At 42.8% G+C, this 14,458-nt stretch overlaps 1 protein-coding gene and 1 pseudogene across 3 annotated transcripts in view; one reads left to right on the top strand and one right to left on the bottom strand.

Moving 5' to 3' along the window:
• SLC24A2 (solute carrier family 24 member 2) overlaps nt 1–14,458 on the bottom strand; it is a 271,295-nt gene that overhangs the window by 148,158 nt on the left and 108,679 nt on the right. The window lies entirely within an intron of this gene.
• LOC116566103 overlaps nt 8,224–14,458 on the top strand; it is a 49,523-nt pseudogene continuing 43,288 nt past the window's right edge.

Here is a 14,458-nt window from a genome sequence, read left to right as displayed (position 1 = left end):
CTTATCTGCAATTATGGCAAGTGGGCCCTATCAGAATTATCTGTGCAAGACCTCAGACTGTCAGATTCAATCCTGTGAACCAGACTGTGCTTCTCTCTAAACCAGGGAATGGATCATTTCCATAGAGAGAGCTTTTATTTAAGTCAAATTGCTATAGAAGATACCACAATGAACAGAATACAAAGTCTTTATGGTTGTCAAGGCTACAACCAATATAAAAAGATGAAAATGGAAATACTAAAAACTAATACCTGGGAAGTGAGGAGTGCTTTGTGTGGTTAATTCTGTGAAAATTAGATCAGTCTGACTTAATCTCTTATTTGCGGCTACCACAATCTATGTGACTTATTTTGGCCTTTAGACCTCTAGGATTATTTTCTCTTGTATTTGGCCAGTCTAAAAACCTTTATTCTAACATCTCACTTTCCATACCAAGTGTCTCTTTATTCATTCAACCCTCTTATTATTTCTTGATCCCAAATACTCTCACGGAAAAGCTTCTCCTACCATCCCTCCTCAAGTATTCACTTTTTTTAGTCTCTTTTCCAGATTCCCGCTTCCCCTATTTGGAAAATTCCTGTTTTTATCCCCACCTTTAGAGCACCACAAGCAAGACTCAAGACACTCTTGTGTTCCTTGTTCTTATCTCTCTGCATTTCCTTTCCAGTTCCTCCTCCCCTTTTGAAATCTGATGTGGAGCCACGGTTTCCCTTCACCTCCTTCTCTTTACTCCTCCCCTTCCTTGCGACTGTGGTAGTTGAAATGCATCAGTTTCTTTTTTGCCTTCTGCTCCCCACCCCCAGCTTCTATGTTCCACATCCACTGTTACCTTTCACCTTCCAGGTGGAGTTGAACCCTTTCCCTAGTGTCTGACATCCCTCCCCTCCTACCTCCTCAGGGATTCACTAGGGTGACTCTCCCTCTGGCCCTTCAGAAGCTCCTGGGTGCCCTTCTGTCTGATGACAGTTTGTTGGCTGGTGGCTTTCGGTTTCTTCCCTTTGCAGTGGCTGAATTACCACCACCATCTCTGGCTTCTAGGAGTTGCCTCTCAACTCCAGACTATAATCTCAACTCAATCTTGGAAGAACCTTTAAACAACTACATGTATTTCAACAGGGTGATCATGAAGAGGAAAGAAGAGTACATTTGCATTCAGAACATGACGGGCACATGGCTATGCCTGCAGAGGGGCACATCTCTCATGTACCGAGTGCTAAGCTTTAGATGGAAACTCAGCCCGGCACTCCATCCTCCACCATTATTGTTTTAAGTGTCACTTCCTCTATGATCCTGTTTGTTGTCGTATCCCTTCTCCCACAATTTCATTTAAACCACCAGATCTACTCATGGTTCCCTGTGTATTTTTTTTTTCATGTTTTTATTTTTTATTTATTTAAGTTCTGGGATACATGCACAGTATGTGCAGGTTTGTTACATACGTATACATGTGGTTTGCTGCTCCTATCAACCTATCATCTAGGCTTTAAGCCCTGCATGCATTAGTATTTGTCCTAATGCTCTCCCTCCCCTCACCCCACCCTCCCTGTGGATTCTTTGGCCAGTCACACTTGTTTTGACTTTGCTGTTGCTTTCCCCTTTCCCTCATCTCCGTAAGTCCAAATCCTACTTCTTCAAGGCTCAGCCCATACACTACCGTTTCCATAAAATCCTCTCAGATGTCACACTGCAGAACCCTCAGTTTTTTTTCCTTTTTGAGACAGGCCTTTGTGGTGTCATCCAGGACCGGAGTGCAGTGGCACAATCCCAGCCCACTGCAGACTTGGACTCCTGGGCTGAAGTGATTCTCCCACCTTAGCCTCCCGAGTAGCTAGGACTACAGGCATGCACCACAACACCCAGCTAATTAAAAAAAAATTAATTCTGTAGGATGAGGTCTCGCTATGTTGCCCAGGCTGGAGAACTTCTTATGAGTCTTAAAACTTCCCTGATTTCTACTTGTAGTGAGGGTTATCTGTGTCCTGCTAGACTGTTTTCATTTCATACTAATTTCCATTATGGAAATTATCCCAGCCTTTGCCCAAGCTGCCCTCTGGCCAGCAGAGGTCACAAGTATTAAAAAACTTTCATTTGGGTTGATGATTCAAAAAATCAGAACACGTTGCTGGGAAAGAAATGCCTGTTCATGTATTTGTATTCATTCACAAAAATAATACCTGTACCTCTCACATACACCAGGTTCATAAGGTATGGTGGGGAAGAGCTGGCTCACTTGAAGACGATCAGAACCGGAATAAGACAATTGCTAACATTTATTAGTACAATGTGCTGGGCGCCATGCTAAAAACCCTATAAGGCATGCACTACTATTGTCCCCAGTTTACAGCCAGGAAAATTGAACCTCATAGAAGTTAACAGGTTACATTAATTGTTCTGTTTACTCCTTCAGACCCAATCTTCACCCTCTTCACTCTGCTGTATGCTCCAGGAAACCAACCTTTAGGTGTGGAATCAATGGTCTCCTGCCCTGGGGCTTTCTACTGGACCCAATCAATGGGAGATACCAGTGGGAGACCCAGGAGACCAGAGGTTGGGAGGAGAGGGCTCACAATACTGATTTTCTTAGGCGCTCCTCCGTCTAGATGTAAAAGGCCAAGAGCTGGTTTCTCCCACTAAGGTGACTGTCCAGCAGCCCTTTTCTACAGTCACAGGTATCAGAGGATTCCAGTACTTTAGGATACAATAAAGCACCTCAGTACTTTAAGATACGATCTTATTTGGAAACAGGATTTTTGCAGATGTAATTAGTTAAGATAAGGGGTAGGGAGTTCCTAATCCAATGTGAGTGGAGTCCTTAGAAGAAGATGGTCATGGAAGACAGACACACACACAGAGGGAATGGAAGCAGAGATTCCGGTTATGCAGCTGTAAGCCCAGGAATGCCCAAGATACTTGGGGACCACCAAAAGCTAAGAAGACGCAAGGAAGGATAGATTCCCTTACAGGTTTCAGAGGGAGCATCACCCTTCCAGCACCTTGATTTCAGCCTTCTAGCCTCCAGAACTGTAAGAAAACCAATTTCTGTTTTAAGCCACTCAATGTGCAGTACTTTGTTATGGCAGCCCTATAGAACAAATACATTTACTTATGCCTTTGGAGATAGTCCTTTCATTAAATTCTCTTCAATTATTTTTTTGGGTGTGCTACATGTATTCTGCTGGGTCCCCAACCTTCCTAAGGTGAAAAGGCTAGGAATTGAATTCAGGGCTGTGAAGGTAAAACTCAAACACTTATCCTATGTAACAATGCTAATAACAATCATGGGTAAAACTTACGTAGTGCTTATATTAATTCCCTGAAAGCCATTTAGTCTGAACACTAGAGTTGCGGGCTGTATTTTTAGCATTGATGACATGCCTGATTTTCAGACCTGGTGGGTCTGTGTTAACTGGCAGAGCTGTGATGAAAAGTGAGCTCTTAAGTGAGCTGATTTCCTGAAGAGGCACAGACATGCTTGGAACGGTGCAAGTGAAATCCAGGGCTCACAGGGGTCAGGATTTTCCAATATGCTCGAGAGTTTCTCATAAATACCATCAGAAGAGCGGCCGGGCAAGAGCTCAGGTGCTGACCTTTATACCGTCATGCCTAAAACTACCAGACAGTATCCTCATTTTTAAGGTGAACTGGCAGGGAATTGTGAGGGGACCAGGCCCTTTTGAATACAAATAGGCTGGCCACTTAACAAGCTGCAAATCTTCCAGATGAAAAAGAAAGAGAAAGCAAACAGATGAAAGGTACAGGTTGAACATTTTCCTCTGCTGCACAGGATTTCTCTGCCTGTTGTCCCTTCTGACCAGCTCAGTGCCTGTCTCTACATATCCCAGTTCCTGCCCTAGGGAAGCAGGTGGCGGAAGCTGCTAATTACTATTCTACCATTTCTTTTAAGGATGACACTATTTTTAGTAGAAGTGACTCATTCATATAAGCAGGTATGGTTGGCGGGATGGGAGGTTCTCGGTGACAACTTAACCCTTATGTCTCAGTGTGTTTACATTTATCCTCATACTTTAACCCTTCTCTTAATGAGCACCTCAGGTCAGTTGTGATTCAGAGCACCAAAGAAAACACAGACATTTATCTGGAAATTATTTAAAGTGTTTTCCATCCATATGCTTGAGAAGTGAAAAACTTCTCAAAAATATAGACAGGAGGGAGGGCAAGAAAGGGAAAACTGGGAAGGACCACTGTCCTCTTGAAGAGGGGGACAGGTGAGGAAGCGGCTAAGAGGTGGAGAGAAAGATTGAGGAAATTTTACTTCAGATGCCCTGGGCTTTACTATGCAGTAACAGGGAAAGGTCCGTACTAGGAACTGGGTGATTTAGAAGTCTTGGAGTGAAAGCGCTTCCTTCTGAAAAGGCTGCTTTCTGATTCTGAGACTCCATTTTTCCTCTTAGAAAAGGAAAGCGTATTCTAGAACTATTAGCACAACCAACACGCCCAGCTTTCAAACCCTGGGCACTGGCAAAGCACTTTATAGGTTATCTTACATAACCCTCATGAAACTTTTATGGGACAGGTAGTATTATAATCCCATTTTACAGATAAGGAAGCTGAGGCTTGGAGAGGTTTTGTAATTTTTTTTAAGGTAACATACTAGTCAATGGCTCATAACTCATGTCGGTCTGAGCTCAGATATCCAACAATTCTGGCCCAGTGGGGTGTGGCTAGCACACCAGAGCCTGCCAGCTAGTGATCCTGCTACAAGAGCCAGTGTTTGAACATACCTGCAGACTTCCATATGGGACTTATTGCTTTTTGCTGTTGTGAGAATCTTCACCTGTGTGAGTCTGTGGGCTTGCTGGTTAAGGAAAACATGGTAAAAAATGTTGCCATTACAAGCACTTAGACTTAAATAATCTTTTTTTGTGATTCTTCCTCATCCAATACAAGTTAATTTACCCATGATTTATCTATTTACATATTAATATAGTTTTGTGTATTTGTTATTTAATCAACACTTCTAACGACCAGTCCTTAACCACATTACCTGTTGTAGAGAATGAATCCCTAAATATGACTGACATTTCTGCATAAACTACTAACGTCCCTGGTATCATATGCATGCAGGGTCTTGCTCTGTCATCTTTTGGATGGTTAAAGAAAAGTCATAATTTACTGTAAAATCATCATGTCCAGGGATATTCTTCTTCTAAGTATTTTAAAAGCAAGAATGAAAACTACAATGTTGGACCAATTCAGCTCAATATTTCTTGCTGCAGAGTATCACTGTGGAGCATAACTGCCTTGAACACATTTATATTTATAGTTCCAAGAAGTCATTGGGTTAAGAAAGTCCACAGAAAGGGTGTGACAAGAATCATCAATCCTTTCATTTGTATAAAAACTTTAATCATGAGTTAGCATTTTAATTTTCTCAAAGGCAACCCTTGACTACAAAACCATCAAAAATGAAAAAATAGGGATCCTCCTGTTGTAATTTTCCATTGTTGCTGCCAATAATGACCAAGTCTGTCTACTGACCTTAGGAAGCTTATCAACATATCTGAGTGTAGATTCCTGAAAATACGTTGTTTTATCAAAACACTGCTGAGAGTTTTTCACCTGTTCTTTCCAGACGACCTAAATAGACCTTGCACATTCCACCGTATTCTCCTTCTTCTGGCAAACCCTTCGCCTTTCTTTATGTGCCCCTGAGCTTTACTCATTCTTTACAGTAGTGTTCAAGCTCCATGTCCTTCTCTGCTATTCCTGGCCAAGACCTTTTGATCTCTAGACCACTGCTGTCCAACAGAAATATAATATGAACTGTACATGTCACTGTGAAAATTCTAGTAACCACATTAAAAAAGTAATAAGAAACAGGTAAAATTAATTTTAATGACATATTTAACATAACCCAATATAGCCACATTATTGTTTCAACATGTAATCAATAGAAAAATTAGTAATGAGATAGGAGATGTTTACTTTTTTTTGGTATCAGCTTTCTAAAAACCAGAGTGTATGTTAATACAACACATTTCCTTTTTTTCTTTTTTTTAGACGGAGTCTTGCTCTATCACCCAGGTTGGAGTGCAGTGGCATGATCTCGGCTCACTGCAACCTCCACCTCCAGGGTTCAAGTGATTCTCTTGTCTCAGCCTCCTGGGGAACTGGGACTATAGACGTGCCCCACCACACCCAGCTAATTTAGCTAATTTTTGTATTTTTAGTAAAGACGGGGTTTCACCATGTTGGCCAGGATGGTCTCTATCTTTTGACATCGTGATCTGCCTGCCTTGGCCTCCCAAAGTGCTGGGATTACAGGCATGAGCCACTGAGCCCAGCCAATACAACACATTTCAATTCAGACTAGACACATTTCAAGGGCTCAGGAGCCATGTGTACTGGATGGCACAACACTGAACCACATGTTCCGAGAGGGACAGGGTAGTTCCTGGCACACAAGTAGACTCAAACACTTGTTGCTTTCAGTTCTTGCTCCTAGCCACATTTATCTCTGTTCTGTCAGTTTGCAATGATCACTGTGGCCGGTGTTAGTTACCCTCCAAGGAACGCACACATCCCCTCAACTAATTTACATGCCCTTGGACAGACACCAAGGAGTGTGCTTTGGTTTTCCACAGCGTACACTGAGATGCTTGTAGTGGCTAAACCTGGAGTTCCACTACAGGCCTCCCCATCTTGGTACATGTTGTTACCTCTTCCAGGAATGTTCTTTCCCCTTCTCTTTTGAAAAGTAACACCTGCTCTCACAGAGCACCCTGTCCCCTGCCACCTGTCAATTTGATTTAATACCCATTTTCTGAACATCTTTTATTAAAAGATGTTACTCCTTGGTTTCATTCACTGCCCCATGAGCTGTTTTGTGTGTGCACATGTGTGTGTTTGTGTATATTCCATGTCTTACTGGTTTTAGATCACTAATACCAAAGACTGTCCCGGTAAAATGAATGCGGGAATGCTGTATCACATATGCCGAACAAAACATCAATTGATCTTTATAGCTGTGAAATAAGACAGGTTTCTGACTTAAGAGATGCTCTTCATTTATCACCCGCAAAATAGGTAAATGGCTAACTGCCCAACATACCGGCTCATTTCCTGGAATAGGAAAGGAAAACATGGAACTTCAATCCTTATGATTCCCTGCAAGGGAGGTGCTGTTACCGCCATTTTACAGCTGAGGAAAAAAGAGGCTCAGAGAGGTCAAGAGACTTGCTCAAGGCTGCACAGCTAGTGAGTGCCACAAGAGGAGTAAGAGTCCGGGTCAGTGTGTCCCCGAAGCTGATCTTCGTGTTGAGGCCCCAGTTCCCGCAAAGTTCTAGAGCAGAAGCCTTCTGATCACTTCAAATAACCCTAGTTCAGCAGGAGTCTCTATCCAGATTGTGGGAGGGAGCGCAATGCACAGCCACAGGCCTTTTCTGTCGCAGTCCCCCCACCAGGAGAGCCTGCCCCCTTCCCCACTCTGTCAAATGTGAACGGTAGTGACAGAAGATGCCTCCTGACTTGTCAACAGAATAGGCTCCTGGGGACCTGGGAACAGATCAGAACAGCAGTAAAGGCCCTGGGTCCACATCCCACAGGCTGTCAGAGAGCAGGGGTCAACTCCAGCTTTTGAGTGTGAGAAACTGCTTTACTGTGCCCCCCTGCTTTTGGAATGATGCTTTCTCCCTCATTAAGTGCGTCTGCCACTCTCTGTAATGGAGTCTGCCTAAACATTGCCTAATAGCACTGATTAAACTAAGCATGCATGTGCCTGGCACCATGGTTGCTGCTATCACAGGAATCCCAGGGCTGCTGAGACCAACTGCAAGACACCGAAGCTGCTGGTAACAAGCCTGGCAGCAGGGCACCAGGGTGCAAATCTGAATTTGCAAAGAGGAATTAACTTCCCTTCCCATGTCCTATCTCTCCTAATAAGTAGATAGACGGACAAAAGCAAAAGAGATGGCAGGGCTGCTCTTAGCTGCACCTGCCATCCTGAGTGCTGTGGCACCTCCCCTGGAAATGGTCATGACCATGTAGGGAACATGGATGGGTTTCCTCAATTAATTTCTCTGCCAGCTTAGTCTGAAGTCATATCACACATAGATTAGCACTCTTGGATAAACCTAAAATTTGAGTTTGGATTTCGGTTTGTTTTGTGATAGTCTATATATACTGCTATAAAGACACTCAGCATGTAGAAATCAGAATACAAACATAAATGAGGAAGATTATTTGCTTTGTTTCACAAGGGCTTTGTTGCAGGGCTTCTTTAAATGGTAAGTTTCATTGGTGCATTTAGAATAGAAGTTAGCTTACAAATAATTTTTTAAAGAAAAAAGTCTGGCTGTAAATCAGCTGACATTTACAGCACGGTCTCCGTGACGCAGGCACTGGAGGGACGCACGACACACATGAACTCTGATGTTCACGATAACCCTGAAAATGAGCTATCAGCATTCCTGCTGTATAAATGAGAAATCGACATTTGAAAGTGCAAAGTTTTCAGGTAAATCTGGTGAAGCAGGTTGAATTGTGTCTCCCCAAAAGGTATGTTGAAGTCCTAATCCACAGTACCTGTGAATGTGACCTTATTTGGCACAGAGTCTTTGAAGATGTTCAAATGAGGTCATACTGGATCTGGGTGGGCCTAAATCCAATAACTGGTGTCCTTATAAGGAGAGTGAGAGAGATCTGACATAGAGGACAGACACACAGAGATGAAGGCCACATGATGACAGAGGCAGAGATTGGGGATGATACAGCTGCAAGGCAAGGAATGTCACAGATTGCCAGCAACCCCCAGAAGCTAGAAAGCGGCAAGGAAGGGGCCCTAGCGCCTTCAGAGGGAGCATGGCTCTGCCAACACCTTGATATCAGACCTCCAGCCTTCAGGACTATGAAAGAATAAGTTTCTGTCATTATAAACTGTCCTGTTTGTGGCAGTTCGTTTCGGCAGCCCTAGAAAACAAATATGCCTGGGAACACCAGGTTTGCTGATTCTAAAGATACCTCCTCTTCCTCAAAGGATTTCAAGGCTGCCTGCTCTGTGGCTGTTGACACTGAAGGCCCTCACTCTTGCCAGTATCTGATTTGCCTGCTCTTGAGGAAAGCCAGTGAGAAGCATTAGACAGGGGAATGACACCATCTATCTGAGGTGAGTTTTGCAAGGCATGGCCCTGGATAAAGGGGAACACACGGGGGACTGGTTAGAAGTGTTGCTATTGTCCAAGGAAAAAGTCGGTGGCTTGTGCTCACCTGGTGGCAGTGGAGATGAGAAGAAATTGATGACTGTGATTGGTGTTGAGAAGGCAGAACTGAAGATTGCTAGCACCTCAGATGTGCGGGCGGGGGTGAGCGGCTTTCAGCTGGGATGCTCAGGTTTCTGGCCTGGGTAACTGGGTGGGTGTTTATGCCATCGTGAGAAGAAGGGGAGTTTATTGTGATAACCTAATAGACTTTAATTGAAATGCATTGGTGGTAGAATTGTCTAAGGAAACAGGCTTTAGAATCAGGCAAATGTAGGTACGTATTGTCTGTAAGGCAACACAGTAGCTACGCAACGTCGGGTGAATCATCTAACCGCACGGGTTTCAGTTTCCTCATTTGTTGTTGTTTGAGACAGGGTCTCACTCTGTCGCCAAGGCTGGAGTACAGCGGCATGATCATGGCTCACTGTAGCCTGACCTCCTGAGCTCAAGTGATCCACCCACCTCAGCCCCCAAGTAGCTGGTGCAAGCCACCATGCCTGGCTAATTTTTGTACATATATATATATATTTTGGTAGAGACAGTTTTTCCATGTTGCCCAGACTGGTCCCGAACTCCTTGGCTTACATACCTCACTCACCTTGGCCTCCCAAAGTGCTGGGATTACAGGGGTATGCCACTGCACCCAGCCAGTGTTCTCATTTGTTAAAAGTAAAGATAATGATATAAGTTAGCATATGTAAAGAGCATACGGTAAGCAAATAATCAGAGGTTAGCATTTATAAAATATTTTATAAGTAATATGATGCTTTCCTCTTGGAACATTTCAATGATACATCTTAATCATTTTTATTATTGGCCAGGCACAGCTGCTCACATCTGTAATCCCAGCACTTTGAGAGGCCAAGGCAAGAGGATCACTTGAACCCAGGAGTTTGAGACCAGCCTGCGTAACATGGGGAGACCTCATCTCTACAAAATATACAAAAATTAGCCAGGTGTGGTGGCATGTACCTGTAGTCCCAGCTACTTGAGGGGCTGAGGTGAAAGGATCACCTGATCCTGGGAGGTTAGGGCTGGATTGCGCTGTGACTGTACCACCGCGCTCCAGGCTGGGCAACAAAGTGAGACATTGTTTTTTAAAAAATCATTATCTTAAAATAGAGAGGATCTTGTTTTTATTTCCTCAATTGAATGTGGGAAAAGTGTGGGGAAATGGTGGAATACAGACATAAAAGATCAGTGCAAGCTCCCTTTAATATCTCAAGAAAATCAAAATCATTTTCTAGTTCTGTCTGTGCAACTATAAGGTATTTTTAGTGCAGAGTTTAAAAATTTTTAACTAAAAAGACAATGTAAGTGAACGAAAGCCCAGCTATGTAGAGACTATATATTTCTTTATTTCCAGTAATTCATGGGAACAACATGTACCAGTAACAAAATAGCACTTTCTCTTGCCTAGCAGATTTTTCCTCCTGTCTAAAGGGCTGCTAAAACCATTATGTTTTTTCCAATGCAGGACATCTTGTCCTTTCCCTGAGGTTATAGTACTTGGTGCCTTTCATGATTTCAGACAGTAACTGCTCCCTAAGTGGGGCTCTGTTCTTTGTCTAAGACATTTTATCTTTTCTAAAGCACAGCGTTCCCACCAAGACAAGTGCTATTTATGTGTACATTGTCAGAGCTACGCAAATAATTCTTACTTTTCTTGAAATATTTAAAATAAAACACTCAGTATAAATTAATAAAGATCAGGAATTTTAATATTTGTATAATTGGGATCTGTTCTTTCAGCTAAGATACTCATAAATCTAGATGCCATTATTAAAAAGAAGTAACTGGATTTTCTTGACCTTTAAAAACACAACCTCAATGATTTATCATATAAAAAGAGAAAATAAAACCTTGAGCTAAGGATCATAATGAAAGAAGGAAGTTGCTAAAATAAGGACAGAGATCTTGCCAAAGCCTTCTACAGCCTGGTTATTTCCCCTTTTATTTTCTTCAGGTGTCTCAAAAAATATTCAAAACTGAATGCACTGTGATTTATCCTTTCTACTTTCCCACCCAGGTCCATCCTTTCTCCCACATTTCCTATCTTGGTTAATGATTCCATTACCCAACTAGAGGTCTGGCGTTGTCCTGAACACTTTAATTCTTATTGCCCAGGTCTGACTGGCCACTGGATCCTGGCAGTTCTACCTCCCGATTACTGCTTTAGCTCCTTCCTTCTTTCTACCCCTATATTTGCTCCCTGGACCAAGTGTTCTTCAACTTCCATAATGGCCCATTAAAGGTCTTCTACCATCTAGTCTTGGAGCTCTCCCATTCATTCTCTACTGCAGTCCATGGGAGCTTTCTAAATTGCCCTGTTCTTCCCTGGTGAAGCACTGGCCCCAAGACCTACAGACTGGAGGGTCAGCTCCCTAGAAAGGCATGAGAAGCCCATCAAAATGATCTCTTCCTTCTGTGAAGTCTTGTATTTCAGTACTCTCTACCCAAGCCCGCACTTGATATTCCAGCTGTTCTGTGCTGTCTGTGGCCTATCAACCCTACCATGCTGCTTTCCTGCCTGGAAATGTTTTTCTCCATCTTGTCACCCTAGGAAATTATTCTTAAACCCACTACTAGTTCTGATAGTTCTTCCTCTAGGAAGACATCTGAGACTTTTCCTTCTCATCCACTGCCATCTCAGCAGCCCTTTTGTATCTTGACCTTCTTTCTATTCCTGTATACTTCATACTGTATTTTTAATGTTTTAATTTGCACAGTCTATCTCCCTGCCCATATTGGAAGCTCCCTGGACGTGGAGACTGTTTCTAAGTCATTGTTGCTTCCTCCAGCCTTACTGTGTGGATACACCAGTTACCCATCAAATGTTAAAGTAAATTATGATCTCAGCTGTTCATTGCCAAGTCTGTACTCCTTTTTCCCACTACTCTACATCCTCCCAATATATTTTATTTTCCAATCCCACCAGGCTCTTATCTTCATCTTGTAGATGAGGAAACTGAGGCTCAGAGCACGGAAGACATTCCCAATATCACACTGCTAGTAAGTAACAGTTAGGATTTGACCAGAGAGCTGGGTGAAACTGCACAGCCTGGATACTCCAATGCTCCTCCCTGCTGTCTTTGCAGGATATAAGCAGTAGATTGGGAGCAATTTCTTCAAAGTGCAAAACATTTCTGCACCTCCATACTTGTGCTCAATCTTCACTCTCCTCTCCTCTACCTGCAGAATTCCTACTTCCCCTTTAAGTTTTAGTTCAAATGCTGTTGACAGTTTTTTTTTTTTTTTTTTTTTTTTTTGAGACAGGGTCTACCTCTGTTGCTCAGGCTAGAGTGCAGTGGCACCATCCATCATAGCTAACTGGAGCCCTCAAATTCCTGGGCTCAAGGGACCCTCCCCATCTTTCACATTTTCTATTTCTGTCAGCTTGAAATAATAGTTTTCCTCTCCTGTGCATCCTACAATATCTTTATACACAGACACACATCCCTGAGCCTTCGCTTTCATGGCCTTCACCATATTCTAGCTCATATGATGGTTATTAGTACCTTTGGTGCAGAGACCAGGTCTTTTTCATTTTTCTGTGACCACAGCCCCTTATGTAGTGCTATGTACATAAAAGTACATAGTGCTATTTAGCATAGAGTACTGAATGAATAAGTGAATGAGTGCTATATTTCATCAGTCTGTCTCTGCTGGAGAACAGGTTTTATAAATATTCTTGTCCTCTCAGCCCCTGGCCTGGTAATCTGAAAATAAGTATCTGATCAGGTGTTTGGCTCAATTGTATTTATATCTTATGGTATAGTTACTCTTCATACCTTGAAAGAAGAGGAGAATGAGAGGGGAAAGCCATGTGTAATTTGGGTCTTCAGGTCTGAATCCTTGAAAGAAAAAGAGAAAGACTGGATCAACCTTGCTCTGGAGACTATTCTCAACCAGGAGTAAAACACAGCTCCCTTGCGGGTGCAGGTGGAAATGTGTAAGTTAGTTGGGTGGGGGGGGGTGGGTGTTGGGGGAAATGCTGGCATTCACATTAGTGGTCAGAACCCAGCAATACTAAAGGCCCTAAAATGCACTGGGAAGTCTCACATAACAGAGAGAACTGTGCTGTCCAAAATGCCAACAGTGCAGACACTAGCTTTTTAAAATTGCTGCCATAACAAATAACCACAAACTTTGAGGCTTAAACAACACAAGCTTATTACTTTAAACTCCTGTAGGTCAGGAATCTCACACGGGTCTCACTGAGCTAAAAGCAAAGCCTCTGTAGGGCTGATACCTACCTTCAGGCTCTAGGGGAAAATCCATTTCCTTGCCTTTCCCATCTTCTAGGGGTTACCCACATTTCTTGGCCTATGGTCTCTGTCCTCTATCTTAAAAACCAGCAACAGCAAGTTGAGACCTTTTTCCACAGAATCACTCACTCTCCTCTTCTGCCTTAAGGACTTTTGTGATGACTGGACCCATCGGGATGACACAGGGTACTCTGCCCATCTCAAGGTCAGCTGATTAGCAACCTGAATTGTATCCGCAACCTGAATTCCCTTTGCTATGTAACATAAAATATTCACAGGTTCCAATGATTAGAATGTGACACTTTTGTGGGCTATCATTCTGCCTATCACAGTGTGCCCACATTGGAGGACATCCCACAATTACTGGGCCTCGGTGATTATCTTCTGTGTTAGATGGGTCTGCCTCAAGACAGGGATTCAGAGAACAGTCTGCACTTAGAGAGCTCTGAAATATATACCCCAGTAAAATCCTCAGCAGTCTGTGAAGTATCATTCCATCTTACAGGCCCACAGCCTCCACTCCCCTTCCCGTCTCTTGAGACACCAATGGAAGCCATCAGGAACATCAGGTCTCAGTCTCGAGACCCCTTCTCAATTGTAGCTGGAGGTGGTAGGCACAGGTAAGAATGAAGGTCATGGGGAGACATGTTATCTCATCTAGACTGGCTTAATACTTATTAACTTTTTTGCCATCCTAGTCCTCAATGCTGATATTGACAAAAGCTTCCAAATATGACTAAAGAACAAAATATTTAAAGCCATTTATTATTAATATATTACAAAAATCAACTCTACAAAAACCATGATTTTGTTCCTCAAATAATAATAACTATGCTGGCTACCAGTACACAGTGCCAGTGACTTTATGCACTGTTTTATTTGTTCCTTATGACAATCCTATTTAGTTGCTATTATTATTCCCATTTTACAGATGGGGAAACTTAGGTACAGAGAGGTTACATTATTTGTCCA

The sequence above is a fragment of the Sapajus apella genome, unplaced genomic scaffold (assembly GCF_009761245.1).
Source record: "Sapajus apella isolate SASKATOON/1434 unplaced genomic scaffold, GSC_monkey_1.0 scaffold42, whole genome shotgun sequence".
Lineage (NCBI taxonomy): Eukaryota > Metazoa > Chordata > Mammalia > Primates > Cebidae > Sapajus > Sapajus apella.
Note: the sequence above shows the minus strand (reverse complement) of the source record. Positions and strands in the feature narration are given on the sequence as shown.